The sequence below is a fragment of the Cervus canadensis genome, chromosome X (genome assembly GCF_019320065.1).
Source record: "Cervus canadensis isolate Bull #8, Minnesota chromosome X, ASM1932006v1, whole genome shotgun sequence".
Lineage (NCBI taxonomy): Eukaryota > Metazoa > Chordata > Mammalia > Artiodactyla > Cervidae > Cervus > Cervus canadensis.
In genome coordinates, this window is record NC_057419.1 from 35,885,977 (window position 1) to 35,903,029 (window position 17,053).

The following is a 17,053-nucleotide window of genomic DNA, read 5'->3' on the forward strand; positions in this document are numbered from 1 at the left end:
AAAAGTGAAAGTGAAGTCGCTCAGTCGTGTCCGACTCTTAGCGACCCCATGGACTGCAGCCTACCAGGCTCCTCCACCTCTAATTCCTCCTCCATGGGATTTTCCAGGCAAGAATACTGGAGTGGGGTGCCATTGCCTTCTCTGAAAATGCTGTTACAGTCCCTTATATTAACCTAGGATCTTATCCTCAACTAAGTCTCTTTGCAGGATTGCAGAGGATGCTTGGGGCTGTTAATGGCCTTAAATACCACTATGTCCCTTATGGTAACCTAGGATCCCATTCCCAACTATTAATATCTTCCTTTTAATTACTGCAGAGCCTACATAGAACTTGTTAATGAACTACCATTGTTCCTTCCCTTTGTTTAGATTCCCATTTCCTAAATATGTACATTACCACAGAGGATACAATGGACTGTTAATGTGCCCATACAGTTCTTTTCCCTCCCCCTTCCTTTTAAAACCCAGGATCCTATTTCCACCTAACTCCCTTTGCATTACCAGTGACTGTACAAGTGCCTGCTAATGTTTTTAAATGCAATTACAGTCCCTTATGTTAACCTAGGATCCCACCCCCAACTAAGTCCCTTTGCATGATTGCAGAGGACACTTGGAACTGTTAATGTGATTCACTGCAGCTACATCCCCTTATCTCATCTAGGATCCATTCTCTTCCTTCTTGATTTGCATTATCAGAGAGGATAGAAGGGATGGTTAATGCACTTAAATGGAACTGCAGTCCCTTATGATAATCAGGATCCTATTTCTACCTAACTCCCTTTGTATTACTTCAGAGCATACATAGGACTTTTTAATGGGCTTAATCGCACTACTCTCCCTTCTTTTAGCCTAGATCCCCATCCTTTCTACTCCATTTGTGTTACTCCAAAGTGTACAAGGGACTATTATTGTACATAAATGCAGTTACAGTCCCGTGCTTTAGTCTAAGATTCCCTCTCACCCTTTAATTCCCTCTATATTACTGAAGGGAATACAAGGGACTGCTAATGTGCTTAAATGCTGCTTGCAGTCCTTTATGTTACCTAGGATCCCATCCCCACCTAACTCACTTGCCAAAGAGGCTACAAGGGACTGTTAATGTGTTTAAATGCAGGTATAGTGCCTTAAGTTAACATCAAAATCCATTCCTGCATAACTCCCTTTTTCAGGACTACAGATGGTAATTGAGACTGATAGTGAGCTTTATTGCACTTACAGTCTCTCTTAGTCTAGGATCCCATTCTCTCCTACTAGATTTACATTACCACGACTGTACAAGGGACTTTGCTGCTGCTGCTAAGTCACCTCAGTCATGTCCGACTCTGTGTGATCCCATAGATGGCAGCCCACCAGGCTCCCGCGTCCCTGGGATTCTCCAAGCAAGAACACTGGAGTGGGTTGCCATTTCCTTCTCCAATGTGTGAAAGTGAAAAGTGAAAGTGAAGTCGCTCAGTCGTGTCCGACTCTTAGCGACCCCATGGACCGCAGCCTACCAGGCTCCTCCACCCATGGGATTTTCCAGGCAAGAGTACTGGAGTGGGGTGCCATTGCCTTCTCCGACAAGGGACCTTAAATGTGCTTAAATGCAGCTGTAGTCCCTTATGTTAACCTAGGATCCTATTCCCACCTAACTTCCTTTTCATAACTCTTGCTGCTGCTAAGTCACCTCAGTCATGTCTGACTCTGTGCGACCCCATAGACGGCAGCCCACCAGGCTCCCCCGTCCCTGGGATTCTACAGGCAAGAACACTGGAGTGGGTTGCCGTTTCTTTCTCCAATGCATGAAAGTGAAAAGTGAAAGTGAAGTCGCTCAGTCATGTCCGACTCTTAGCGACCCCATGGACTGCAGCCTACCAGGCTCCTCCACCTCTAATCCCTCCTCCATGGGATTTTCCAGGCAAGAATACTGGAGTGGGGTGCCATCGCCTTCTCCATTTCATCACTGCAGAGGGTACTTAACGACTGTTAATGCGTTTACTTGCCTATACAGTCTCATCTGTTGATCTAGATTCCCATGCCCTCCTACTCAATTTGCATTATAAAAGAGGGTACAAGAGATTGTTAACTTGCTTAAATGCAGCTACAGGCCCTTATGTTAACCTAGGATCCCATTCCCGCCTGACTCCGTTTGCATCATCCCAGAGGCTACAAGGGACTTTCAATGTGTTTAAATGCAGGTAGAGTCCCTTATGTTAAGTTCAAAGTCCATTCCCATCTAACTGCCTTTTTATCACTGCAGGGGGTATTTGGGACTGTTCATGGGACTGTACTTGCTTATCCAATCTCATTTGTTGGTCTAGATTCCCATGCCCTTCTACTCAATTTGCATTATAAAAGAGGGTACAAGGGACTGTTAATGTGCTTAAATGCAGCAGCAGTCCTTCTAGGATCTCACCCTTCTCTTCTCACTTGTGTTACTTGTTGGTATTTGGGACAGAAAGGTGCTTAAATGCAACTGTGGTCCATTTTGTTAACCTAGGATCCCATGCCCTCTAACTCTTTTAACATTACCTGGGAGTGTATTTGGGACTGTAGAACTGCTTAATTGCAACAGTGGTCCCTTCTCTTAGTCTGGAGTCCATGCCCTCCAGCTTTGTTTTTATTACCACAGAAGGTACTTGGAACCTGTGAATGTGCCTAAATGCAGATGTGGTCCCTTTTGTTAGTTAGGATCCCAGGACTTCCTTTACATCTGTGAAGGCATTTGGGACTGTCAAGGTGATAATTGCTGCTGTGTTCCCTTCTGATGTCTAGGATCCTGTTCCCTCCTACTTTTTCCTTTGCGTTACACGGAAGGGTGCTTAACTGTAGCTATGGTCCCTTCTGTTAGCCTAGTTTCCATTCCCTTTCTACTCCCTTTGCTTACCACAGAGGGTACTGACTACTGTGGTGCATCTCATCCTCTCACATTACACCTTAGGGTCCCGAATACTAAGGCCCTTCTTTTTGCGCATTTTAATATGCAGTTGCACTTGTTCCTCTTCTTCTGCAGTGTATAAAGACTCCACTCATTTCCCTTGTATTCAGTGGTGGATGTCCTTTACTCAAGACCTTTGTACTAGAATAAAGTGAACCGTGACAATTCACCACCAATATATTCTTTCACTTCAGTCCCTTGTATTCTGTTTTATAAAAATATATATTAATCACCTCCATTACTTTTTTTCTGGGAGTATTTACATGCAAAATTCCAGTGTTTAAGGTCCTTCTCTTTAAATTAATATCCCTCCCTTTTTGCAGTATATCAGGGGATAGTAGTGACCCAAACTCTTTCTCTTGGGACTCAATGTGCATGTGCCCTCATGATAAGCTAATATATTGAGTTTTTAGTATTAAAGCAGGGACTACTGACTAGTTTTTCTTTTGGACAGTTAATGTGCAGAATTACACTAGAAACCTATCCCATTCCACCTCCTTTGCATCAGGAGTCCTAATCAACTGGCTGCTTCTTCTGTACAGTTTAAATGTGCATAATTTCAGTAGTCCATGCTCCCTTATGTTAGACTAGGATCCCATATCCTTGCCCCGTTTACATTACTTCTTCTGACTAGCTGAGATTCACTGTCTTGGACTGTTAATGTATGTACTTAGGTTTGCTCCTGTACCTGTACCTCAGGTAAGGACCCTCCCCATTCTATTTATATTTCAGCAGGAGGTGCCTACTATTTAAGATCTTACACACTATTGCAGTTAATGTGCACAATCTTAGTTGTCTTGTACACATTCTCAGTTGTCCACAGCTGTGCTTTTTAGATCAGGACCCTTTCACTTATTGAAGCACAGGTTAACTTACCACCTTAAAGCCCTTGTTCTGGGACTGTGACTATGTGTAATTACAATTGTCTATGGTCTTCTGAATTAACTTGTCTCCCTGACTCTTTTCATCCTCTTTGCTTTACTGCATGGGGTACTGTCCACTTAAAGCCCCTCTCTCAAATATGTGTAATGACAATTACATTACAGGGGCTTCATACTCCCTTTAAGATTCTTATATTTGTACAAGGTATATGATTTTAATTGACCACACCATGTCCCTTTAACATTAATTTACATAATTGCAACTTAGTTCATCTTATCCTGTTGCCTTCCCTTTCCTTAGCTTGTGAATGTGCATTCTTGTGCACTAGACAAGGACGCTCCCCCTCACTTCCTATGCCTTCCAGTAAGTTTGCCCATTGCTAAGACCTTTCCATTTGGACAATTAATGTGCAGAGTTGCACTTTCCCATAACCCTATTACTTCTAGGACTATTGTATCTCCTTTGTAATAGTGCAGGGGATACTGTTTCCCTGCCAAGATCCCTTACTGTTAATGTACATAATAGAAATTCTTGGCTTTATCAGTATACTTCAGTAATACTCCCTCAGTCAGCTATCATGACCTCAGCTCTTGGACAATTAATATGCACCAATAATATATCAAACGTATGATCTTTAGATCGGATCCCTGTACCCTCACTATGGATCAGGAGTACTGACTTAAGGCTTCTTTTTTTGACTCTGGGTGTGAATATTTATCTATACACCCTTCTATTAGAGTAGCACATCATTCCCTCATACTCCCTTTGCATTACTGCATGGGCTGCTGATGACACAAAACTTTTACTGGGACTGCTGATGAGCACAATGGCAGTTGGCAATGGGTTTTTCCTCCCTGGTCTTGTTAGGCAAGCACTCTCAGCTCCAATTTCTCATGGTATAATAAACTATAAACACTGCACTGTGCTGTGAACTTGTCCATCAAAGGGTGACCCACATTCCCACTCCTTTTGCATTGGCTCCAATGTATCAAATTCCAAGTAATCATGGCCTTGCCCTTATCTTCCCTCTTCAAACCCCTTGCCTGCCCTTGGACCCTTCTTATGGATTTTTAATGTTCACAATTTCAGGTGTCCATCTATCCAGATGAGATTATGCTCCCTCACCCCTCCCACCCCTGCCCTGCCCATTTTTCACTGTTGCTGGGAAATGTTGACTGAGCAAAACTTTTCTCTTGGATTTACAATGTTAACAATCCCAGATGTCATTGTTCTGCCCACTTTGAATTTCTATAATTCCCTGTTGCGCTTTCCTTGGTCCCACCCATCAGTCACGGACTCTTCCATTTCCTTCTTTGCGTTACTTCTGAATAGTGCTGACCACCCACAGCCCCTTCTGTGTTATTAACACAGTATTGATTGTCCCATTTTTTAGCCCATCAGCCCAAGATCTCCACACCATTTTGATGTTATATTTGTGCAGTATGGACTACCAAAAGCAGACCTGAACTAGGTGACTGGGCTTTCACTCCTTTTCCTGCATTTGTTAATGATCCCAGTTCCGATTATTGTCATACTCTGGGGACAGAACCGTTCCTGATCCCCTCTGTTACTGCTTTACTAGGCAAAATGCTCAAGGCAAGTCAGACCCAAGGGAACTGGATTGCTACCCTTTATTTTGGGTTTTCATTATATATAAATATCATTTGAAAATTGACTTCCCAGGAAGGAAGGTTAGCACTATCTGTGCATTCTTCCTTTCAAAGCAGATTGCCTGGCTATGTCTCTCCTTTCCTCTTGTATATTGCCATTTTATAGTGCCAATTGCCAGGATACAACCAAAAAGTTTTTTTTTTTTTTTTAAATTTTTTTAAGAAAGACATCTGGATTGCAGGGTGGAATTGATAACCTGGTCATTGAAATTTTGAAGTCGGTAAACCCATTTATATCATGTACCTGATGACCAGTGTCTCTCATTTTACTAAGGGTGGTGAGTCTGTGGATAGACTACTGTGACTTTGATATTTTAGTATATTACCAAAGGAGTTTTAGAGTGGAACTCTTAAGACCAGTGTCTTTGGGCTCTACCACCATTTTCAAACCATTCCTTATTTGGGCTTTACCAGTATTCACTTCTAGGAAAAACTACCTAAACTTCCTAATCGTTAAATTTCTTCATCTGGAGCTCCAATTAGTCCGTACTTATTTCAAGAAGATTGCTGTAAAAGGATAAAATGAGAGAACATGCTGAGGTGCTTTTGAAAACCATAGATCACTTTGTTTGATTAATCTATTACATTTTATGTACCCTGTTTAATTCTGCTATTTTAAAGTTACCTAAAGCACCACACTGAAGTGAGGACTTAGAAATGATGGAACCAGTTTCCCCATTTTATATGAAAAGAAAAATAAGCCAAGGTCTAATCAGTCTTTTGGATATAAATTTCAATAGTGAAAATGAATACAAATGAATAATATCCCAGCCTCTAGTGTATAAGGTGTTTGGCAGAGAATTATTTGATATGGAACTGCTGAAGCAAGTAACTATCACCACAGCAGTTCTTTGTAATCACTGAAAAAGGATACTGTTGTCTGAGAAGGATGTCAAAAGATCGGCCCAGCTCAGGGTGCAGTTTGCACTACTAGCTCCTTGGACAGCTGTAAGAAGAGTCTCTGGCTCTTTAGAATACTGTAAGTACTACTTTGTAGCTATTAAGTAATCTTTTCCCTGTTCCATTTTCTTTCTCTTAGATGCTACCCACACAAAAATTGGAGGGTCCTATAAGTCTCCTTCCATGTTTCTACCTCATCTGTAATTTATATATCACCAATGAGTTAACACAATTACAAAATTAATATTGTGTATCTGGTCCTATGCTAGACTATATTGAAGTGAGGGATTGAAATGCTATAGTCCTATATAATCTCATCCCCAATATGGTTATATTGTTTAAAAAGCTAATATAAGCACACTTGAAATAACTGTAGAGCATAATAATCAAGTGCTGCCTTGTGTGAATTATATGTTATAGAGTTTTAAAAAATGAGCACACTAGGGTTTGAAGTTGATAGGGTGAACTTAAGGAGGTGGGTTAACTCTTGTCTTTGGTCCAGGACATGATTACTATTACAGCCACCTGGGTAGTATAATTGGTTTATTTTAATGTCATTTGGTTTTTACCTTTTTTGAACTCACGAAAAGTGATTAGAAATAACGCCTGGCCATTGTGTTTCGCTATATCCAGGCTGGCAAATTGTTGATTGTTTTAAGCTTGAGTTTTTCAAGCTCTAGGGATTGGGAGTATAAATCTGATATGTTAGAACTTTGTACGCTTCTTATTCTCTCTCTGCCCAAGAACAGATGAGAGTAGCCATGTCTTTTTAGTTTGAGAGATTTGTGGATCCTCTTTGGCAAGAGGGCAATAGAGAAATATGTTCTATAAGAAGACCATGACCTTCCCCTCTTCCCTTTCACATTTTTCAACAAATACTTTTATGAGCTAAAAAGATTAGCCTCTCTGGTGTAAAAAGAACAAATATCGAACTGAAAAAATATTAACATCAAATTTGAAAACTTTTTTTGTGTGTATGTCCATGTATCCCAGTAAGAGCAAGAAGAATTATATTAATGAGCTGGGCTTCTCTTACTGCCCATTTTAATTCATATCCATATTTCCTCACAGCTTGTTTCCCCCAGCCAGTGCCTAAAGATATTTGACTGACTGGAGGTAATATATGAATAGTCCTGAGCCTTCTTGTTTCTCAAACTGAAGTAATTTGTCAGGATGCAGCACCTTTTAAAGAAACAAGTTTTCTTGAGATCCTAAAGAGTAAATGTTTTGAGTAACACTGACTTAAGTTATTTGAAAAGTAAACATGGTTTCCATTTTCAAAATAGCTTTGTCAAAGATACAATATTTTATATAACATTTTAAATAATTTATATAGAACTTGGAGATCGTGTGAATATATCCACAAACCCCCAGGGTTCTTATCACCCCAATTTGAGAAACACTGGTCTGTGCTTATGAAATCTTTTATTGTAGTTAATCAAGTTATCATTCAATACTAATATACAGCTATAACTATTTATTGGAATTTGTTTTAAAGGGATGAATTCTGAGCTGGTTCCCCCCACTCAAGAGGAAGTATGGATCAAGTTTAGGTGGATTGAAGCCTGCACTGGACAGCATCCAAAGGTGAATCTTGGAGTTGTATTTCAGTTCATTGCCTGAAATAAAATCTCTAGCAGTTGTAGAAAGGGATGCTCTGGGAATGTGGGCATCTTCAAACTCAAGATAATCCTTTTGCTAATTCAACAAATATTTATTAGACCAGGCACTGGAATAAATAGTAAAATCAAAGACATAGTTCCTATCCAGGAATCTGCTATCTCATGGTGGATACAGAAGTGAACAAATTATTATGGTGTTGGGCAATTTGATGAGTACCATAAAATTTTGGGGAAATTCTGTGGTTCATAGAGGAAGAAGAGTGGAGGAAAACACTGTTACTAAGCAAAGTGATCAGTTCAGTTCAGTCGCTCAGTCGTGTCCGACTTTTTGCGACCCCATGAACCGCAGCATGCCAAGCCTCCCTGTCCAACACCAACTCCTGGAGCCTACCCAAACTCATGTCCATTGAGTTGGTGATGCCAGCCAACCATCTCATCCTTTGTCTTCCCCTTCTCCTCCTGTCCTCAATCTTTCAGGGTCTTTTCAAATGAGTCAGCTCTTCACATCAGGTGGCCAAAGTATTAGAGTTTCAGCTTCAACATCAGTCCTTCCAATAAACACCCAGGACTGATCTCCTTTAGGATGGACTGGTTGGATTTCCTTGCAGTCCAAGGGACTCTCAAGAGTCTTCTCCAACACCACAGCTCAAAAGCATCAATTCTTCAACACTCAGCTTTCTTTATAGTCTAACTCTCACATCCATACCTGACTACTGGAAAAACCATAGCCTTGACTAGATAGACCTTTGTTGGCAAAGTAATGTCTATGCTTTTTAATATGCTGTCTAGGTTGGTCATAACTTTCCTTCCAGGGAGTGAGCGTCTAGGATTTGTTTGATGTTATAATAGATCCTTATAATGTGGTAATTCTTGATCAGGGATCTGGAAGCCATACCTGGTTCTTTCCACACTATATCATAACATAAAAAATACTTTCAAGATTGCAAACCTGACTTAGACCTTCTTCAGTGACCTTCTATCCTATAGTAAGGGCAGGTAACTAATTATTAAAAATGATCAAGGCAATTATACTTCCAGGCAGCAGTAGCAGTTCCTCTGCTGCTTTGCATCTTGAAGTATTTTTAGCACCTTTAGGCCACAAACTTAGACAGCCCTTAAGGTGGCTATTGCTTTGACTCATACTTTCATTTAGCACTTTTTTCTATACTTGCTTAGTTCTTCTGTGATACTGCGAGTGCTGGCCATTACAGGAACTTAGGGAGACAACAAGCTAGAGATGAAAGACAAGAGATACCTATATCTAATACTTCAGGTTAATGCTTCTTAGTGGGTTTTTTTTTGTTGTTGTTGTTGAGGTTTTCTTAATTGAAGGATAATTGCTTTACAGAATTAAGTTGTTTTCTGTCAAATCTCACCATGAATATTATATTGAGCCCTGCCCTGTCTTTCTTCTCAAGGACATTCCAAGCATATCAAACCTGAGAACTGCAAGCAACTTGAAGAAGCTCCATATTCAGCAGGTCTTTCCTTTTGAGAATCTGGATAAGCTCCAACCAATCTAATAGGATGGCTTGCAGTTTCCCTGGAGAAAGAGGTAGTGTAAGGAGCTTATTGTGTGAATTCTGTCTTTGGGTTTAAAGGCTTTAACTTCCTATAGGTCTCCTTTTAAAAATAGAACATGAGCCAATTTTCATCAATTTCTATACATTTTTTTTTTTTTTTTTTTTAGGAGGAAGAAATTCAGATCATTTTCTTCAAGCCTGGCGGGAACCCACAACAGTTCGTGTGTAACAGACGGTGTTTACATTTTTTTCTTTTTGATTTTTTTCTTTTTGAGTGTAAGAGTAGAATAATAGAGACCCAAGGGCCTGTGTAAGCTACATTATTGGATCCTTGTTTTTCCTTTTGCATAGATTTGCTTAGTTGTTGTAATAACTGGGGTTTTATGTGCCTGTAGCAATTCTTGATTTTTTTAATATCCTGGTACTTTGGTGGTACCTCATTTATATAAGCTATTCAAGAACTGTACCATGTAGATTGAGGAGAAAACAATTCTGTTTACCTTGGCAATGCTGCAACATCTTACTGCTTAATTTACAAATTATTAATAAAAGAAGGGAATGCTACAAAACTAGGTGAGAGAGACGTGCTTTTGTTGAGATGGATTGCTCAATTCTTACAATAGTACTTTATGAAAGAAGCCTGAGGCAACGTCTTACAGAATTCACATGGTCAGACCACATTGGAATTCTTCTCAAGTGGCTTGATAGCTCTCTTGATAGAGAAAGCTAGCTCCTCCTTTTGTTATTTTCAATCCCTTAATTTCTTGATGTCTACTTTATTTTTTGAGAACACAAGGACATTAAAAATCCATGCTCTCAAGTAGGGTCCCCAGCCTCCAGGATCTAATGCCTGGTGATCTGAGGTAGAGCTGATGTAATAATAATATAAATAAAGTGCACAACAAAATGTAATGTACTTGAATCATCCCAAAATCATTTCCGCAACCCTGGACCACGGAAAAATTGTCTTCCATGAAACTGGTCCTGGTGCCAGAAAAGTTAGGGACCACTGCTCTAGAGGATTATTCATCAGTAGAGACTGGTGACTAAAACAAAATATGGGAATTTTGGTAATTATTCAGCTCTAAATTGCTCTTGGAAATGAGGGGAAGTACAGGGAATGGAGCTTGAAAGAATAGAGGAATTTGCATGTTGCTAGGCTGGTAGCTATTAATAGAATATAAAGTTCTAAATCTCCAGTCCTTACTCTGAAGAAAAGGGTAGATATAGTTTAATTTAACCCCTAGTTACTCTTTGGGACAGACTTTCGCAGTATACTGCATTTCAGTAATTATTTTTCTTTTATCTCTTTTCCAGATCTACCTCAAAAGAATAGGCCTGTTGCTTTACAGTGTTAGTGACCCATTCCCTTTGACGATTCCTAGGTGGAGATGGGGCATGAGGATCCTCCAGGGGAAAGACTCACTACCACTGAGCAACAACTCTAGGCCATGAGGTTCTACCAAGATTCTTTCCTGGGCCCAGTTAAGAAGGTGAAGTCTCAAGACAACCACCACACATCCAGAGGTGGGTAAACTGTCCCTAAAAGCATAATAAATAGTCTTTAATTTCTTGTTTTTCAGTATACATTGCACTTAGCTTTTCATTTAGACTGTTTTAGTCATTGTCATCTATGTCTGCTTTGGTAAAAAAAAAAAACAAAAAAAACCCTGCCTCTTAATTAACCTGGGAAGTAACTGAGTGTGACATGGGGTAGAATGAAGATGTGAAGAAAATAGCAGGCTGCATTAGTTAGGGTGTTTAGGATGGGACTGTAGTATGTGGTAGAGGCTTACAGCTAAGTTTTTCTTTCTTTTAGGGGAACATGGATGATGACTGACACATCTGTGACACTGGTCAAAGTCTCCCTTGAGGCCCTGTCGGAGAACTTTGCCAATCATTTACATACTTCAAGATGCCTTGGGAAAGCTGTGCGACAAAACAAAAAACAAGCTGTTTGAGAAGATAAAACAGAGATTTATCTTTTTATGCTCTGCCTGATAATTGACAGAAGCTTCACAGCTATGAATGGGAATGTGATTAGAAGTGGCACAAAGTTGTCTATCATCAGACTGGATCTAAAGGACTAGCACACTGTGTACTCTAGGTCAGTGATGAGAGAGGATGGTTAGGGGGATGCAGGTTGGGAGGTAGAGGTAACGTAAAGTCCTGATTGTATAGGCTTTGTACAGATTACTATCCAATTAAAGGAATAAGGTTGTGATTGATGATGTTGTTTCCAGAGCCTCACCAAGTGTTATTCAGTTCAGTTCAGTCGCTCAGTCGTGTTCAACGCTTTGCGACCCCATAAACTGCAGCACACCAGGCCTCCCTGTCCATCACCAACTCCTGGAGTTTACTAAAACTCATGTCCATTGAGTTGGTGATGCCATCCAACCATCTCGTCCTCTGTCATCCCCTTCTCCTCCTGCCTTCAATCTTTCCCAACATCAGGGTCTTTTCAAATGAGTCAGCTCTTCGCATCAGGTGGCCAAAGTATTGGAGTTTCAGCTTCAACATCAGTCCTTACAATGAACACCCAGGACTGATTTCCTTTAGGGTGGACTGGTTGGATCTCCTTGCAGTCCAAGGGACTCTCAAGAGTCTTCTCCAACACCACAGTTCAAAAGCATCAAACTTTGGCGCTCAGCTTTCTCTATAGTCCAACACTCACATCCATAGATGACCACTGGAAAAACCATAGCCTTGACTAGATGCACCTTTGTTGACAAAGTAATGTCTCTACTTTTTAATATGCTGTCTAGGTTGGTCATAACTTTCCTTCCAAGGAGTAAGCGTCTTTTAATTTCATGGCTGCAGTCATCATCTGCAGTGATTTTGGAGCCCCCCAAAATAAAGTCAGCCACTGTTTTCACTGTATCCCCATCTATTTGCCATGAAGTGATGGGACTGTATGCCATGATCTTAGTTTTCTGAATGTTGAGCTTTAAGCCAACTTTTTCACTCTCCTCTTTCACTTTCCTCAAGAGGCTCTTTAGTTCTTTGCTTTCTGCCATGAGGGTGGTGTCATCTGCATATCTGAGGTTATTGATTTCTCCCGGCAATCTTGATTCCAGCTTGTGCTTCATCCAGCCCAGCATTTCTCATGATGTACTCTGCATATAAGTTAAATCAGCAGGGTGACAATATACAGCCTTGATATACTCCTTTTCCTATTTGGAACCAGTCTGTTGTTCCATGTCCAGTTCTAACTGTTGCTTCTTGACCTGCATACAGGTTTTTCAAGAGGTAGGTCAGGTGCTCTGGTATTCCCATCTCTTTCAGAATTTTCCACAGTTTATTGTGATCCACACAGTCAAAGACTTTGGCATAGTCAATAAAGCAGAAATAGATGTTTTTCTGGAACTCTCTTGCTTTTTCAATGATCCAGTGAATGTTTCCAATTTGATCTCTGGTTCCTCTGCCTTTTTTAAAGCCAGCTTGAACATCTGGAAGTTCACGGTTCACGTATTGCTGAAGCCTGGCTTGGAGAATTTTGAGCATTACTTTACTAGCATGTGAGATGATTGTAATTGTGTGGTAGTTTGAGCATTCTTTGGCATTGCCTTTCTTTGGACTTAGAATGAAAACTGACCTTTTCTAGTCCTGTGGCTACTGTTGAGTTTTCCAAATTTGCTGACATATTGAGTGCAGCACTGTCACAGCATCATCTTTCAGGATTAGAAATAGCTCAACTGGAATTCCATCACCTCCACTAGCTTTGTACGTAGTGATACTTCCTAAGGCCCACTTGACTTCACATTCCAGGATGTCTGGCTCTAGGTTAGTGATCACACCATCATGATTATCTGGGTCATGAAGATCTTTTTTGTATAGTTCTTCTGTGTATTCTTGCCACCTCTTAATATCTTCTGCTTCTGTTAGGTCCATACCATTTCTGTCCTTTATTGAGACCATCTTTGCATGAAATGTTCCCTTGGTATCTCTAATTTTCTTGAAGACATCTCTAATCTTTCCTATTCTCTTGTTTTCCTCTATTTCTTTGCATTGATCTCTGAGGAAGGTTTTCTTATCTCTCCTTGCTATTCTTTGGAACTCTGCATTCACGTGGGTATAGCTTTCCTTTTCTCCTTTGCTTTTCTTTTCACAGCTATTTATAAGGCCTCCTCAGCCATTTTGCTTTTTTGTATTTCTTGGGGATGGTCTTGATCCCTGTCTCCTGTACAATGTCACAAACCTCCATCCATAGTTCATCAGGCACTCTGTCCATTAGATCTAGTCCCTTAAATCTATTTCTCACTTCCACTGTATAATCATAAGGGATTTGATTTAGGTCATACCTGAATGGTCTAGTGGTTTTCCCCGAGTGTTATTAGGCAAGACATTTTCCTGTTTATGCCATAGTTTCCTATTCTGTTGAATGAAGCAGTTATATTAGTTTTATCTCTAAGAATCTAAAAGTGTCAACTTTATATTTTTCTCAGCTCTTGTAGAGACAGTTTCTGTAGCTCATTAATTTGGATATTCCCATAACTCTAGCACAGTACTCAGTTAATACTTCATGGCATTTACATGGTTTCTTTCTTGTTTTCTTTTGTAGCTCCTGGTTGTTTCCTTCATATTTGCCAAATCATTATCTTTCCCTGAAGCAGTGCAAAGAGCAAGAAATGTGAACACACCAAGGAAGATCAACATGCCTGGCATGCTAGCATTTTAGAATAGCAATGTGAAGTAAGTTGTTGTTGGTGTAATCCTATAAGGATTACTTTAGAGCTAATGGCTGTTTGATGGAGGTTTGTGTCGGATGACGTATAATGATCTATGGTGGAAGAGGTGCTGAATGTGAGATGGGAGGATGATCAGTAACCTACATTAACAGTTGGTTTCACTAAAGCAACTCAAAAGATAATATAGTCTGTGTACCAGTTGTGTCATAGGGTAATTTAGTTTCACCTTGTCTGTTTATCTCTTCTACATAGATCTTTTGCCACCCTTAGAGGCCTAAACATATAGAAACTTAAGCCAAAAACGTTTTTGTTTTTTGCTGAAAGGCTGGCCTCTCTCACTCTTGTGAGCAAATCTGCAGTTAGGATTTAATATTAAAGAAAACCTAGTCCCTGAAGCAGCCACTATAATCATCAAAAGTATAAAAATCAAGTCAATTTTATAAAGGAATGGGGAAAGGTGAAGATATAAAATGAGAGGACTAACTAGGTGCTCTCTAAAGGCCCTTTACTATGTATAATATTCACTTATGTGTGGCACCTTATTTGGCTGTCTTGGAAATCTTGGGAAAGTTGTAACAGAATGTTGAGGCACATATTCTGTGTTTACCTCTGCCACTCACTACGTGAACAACCTTTTGGCAATTTAAAGTCTGATTAGACTTGTCTCTTTGTGAAGCTTAAATGAAATCATTTATGTAAAGTGCTTAGCACAGTGCCTAGTACATGGTAGGTAAAAGGTAACCTAAGAAGTTCATTTGACACAATACAAGTGACCACTGATACCATCTAGTAGCACAGAGTTGATGTGGTTTGGTTCTATGTAAAAAATTCCCAAATTAAAAGTTTGTAAGTAGAAGAGTATCTGTGCTGGTGGTAATTGTTGCTATTATAATTATTATTGCTAGTAGTAATATAAATAGTATTGACACTAATAACAGATTATTGCAATTATTAATGAACTTTTTTGTTTTCTTCTCTTTGTGATGCTTCTTGTGCTTATCATGCTCGTCACTGTATTTTGTCTCTTCTGTTTCTTACCCTCTTCTACGAATGTCTGCCCTTGCTTATCTTTTAAACTCATAAGTATGCTCGTCACTGTATTTTGTCTCTTCTGTTTCCTACCCTCTTCTACGAATGTCTGCCCTTGCTTATCTTTTAAGCTCATAAGTGTGTATTTGTTTGCTTGTCTATTTCTTCTCTGAATGTCTTTGGTCTTTCTTGTCTAAAGTATGTCTTACCCATTTCCATGATTCTCTTGCTGGTTTCTTCTCTGTGTATCTTTGTCTCATTTACTTTTTCGTACTCAGGAGTGGTCTGTGTCTTGTCTTAGATGTCTCTCTCTAGTTTTCTTCATTTTGTTACTGATTCTCCTTGCTCTGCTAGATCTAGCTCTTCTTTCACTGTTTTCTTTGAGCCTCTTGGCTTGTGTGTGCCTTTTGCTCATTTCTTGCTATGCCTGCCTCTCTTCTTTTTCTCTTTGTGAATTCTGTCACCTGTTCCCCTTGTTGGTTTGACATTTCACCTTTTCTGATACTGGCTACCCTTCTGCTGTTTCTACTCTTTATCTTGCATATTTCTCTTTTCTACATGTTCTTTGTGTCTTTCTTGGGCCATTTTCTCTTTTTTTCCCCATGCTTTGTGTGCCCCAGTGTCTCTTTGTTCTTTGTGGTTTTCAATTTCAGCATTCATCTCTGTTCTCCTGATTCTTCTCTCCTTTTGCCTTTCTATTCACTTTTGAGTATTTCTTGAGTCTATGTCTCTCCCTCTTTGATTTCATGCAATTCTCTCTCCTGCATGTTTTTTTGTGCATGTGTGTGTGTACTCTTGTGTGTGTTTGTAAAGGGGTCTCCTAACCCCTTCCAGTAGGTGCAGAGTGTCAGCTATCAAAATAAACATTGCAGAGCTGTTCCTTATGCCAGACCGCCCTGTGAGATGATCCAAAACCAACAGAAGGTCCAAATGTCTAGACTGGAGTTGGACTGAAGACTCAAGTCTCAGTGAGACAGAAGGCCAAAGACTCAGGATGGGATTAAAAAACCTTGACTTGAAGACCTGTGACCCAAAAGATGGAAGTACCCAAGCACACATAAAGACCCAGGACTCAAACCTATCTATATAAGACAGAAGGCCCAAGAGAGACAGATATTTCAAGAATAAATTACATGGGAAACTGGAGGTTCATGACAGAGATACCAGGAAGGAAAGAAGCCCCAGGACCAAAGGAAATTCCAAGATGAGAATCTTAAACCCCAGCTCTTCTCTATTGCTCTTTTCCTTACTCTTGGACATTTTTAGTTCTCCCTTCCTTCTTCTCATGTCTCCATTTAAATCTACTTCTTTTGAAATATCCTTTTTGATGTTGCTGTTACCTTTTAAAAAAAAACATATCTTTAGATCAGTAATATTATGCTTTGGCCTGTTTTTATTACAGTTTTGAGCCACTTATTAATTTTTGAAGTTTTAAACTTCCATGTCTCTTCACCTCCTCTCCACTTGAGAGGGACACATAGCTGACATTATATTTCAGTCCCCTCTTTCCTCAGCAGCTCTAGGCTGATGAGAGAAGGAAAGTATCAGGTTCAGTTACTGAGGGGAAACAAAGTGCCAAGCTATCTAGAGAAAATGTGAAGAGATGCTCCAGGCCAATGAGAAGAATTAGATAAGAAATACACAGATGTGCCAGTTTGCTGAGAATTGCCAGCCAGCAACATCTTACTTATTTGAGCTTGAGTGAGCAGGACACCTGAGGTTTGGGGTTCTTACTGATGGTTTTGAAGGAGGATTGGACCTAACACATAGTGAGGCCCCAAGGAAGGAGCGTGAACTCCCTGTTCATAGTAGTGGCCTAGTA

The 17,053-nt window shown here is 40.0% G+C and overlaps 1 long non-coding RNA gene across 1 annotated transcript; it reads left to right on the top strand.

The window, feature by feature from the left end:
* The first annotated feature begins 3,883 nt into the window (after nucleotides 1–3,883).
* Nucleotides 3,884–16,604, top strand: LOC122435848. Its single transcript, XR_006267713.1, has 8 exons — nucleotides 3,884–6,448; nucleotides 7,868–7,956; nucleotides 9,410–9,546; nucleotides 9,682–9,749; nucleotides 10,832–11,041; nucleotides 11,334–11,621; nucleotides 14,076–14,206; nucleotides 15,287–16,604. It is a non-coding gene; the product is annotated as an uncharacterized LOC122435848 (long non-coding RNA).
* Nucleotides 16,605–17,053: the final 449 nt, after the last annotated feature.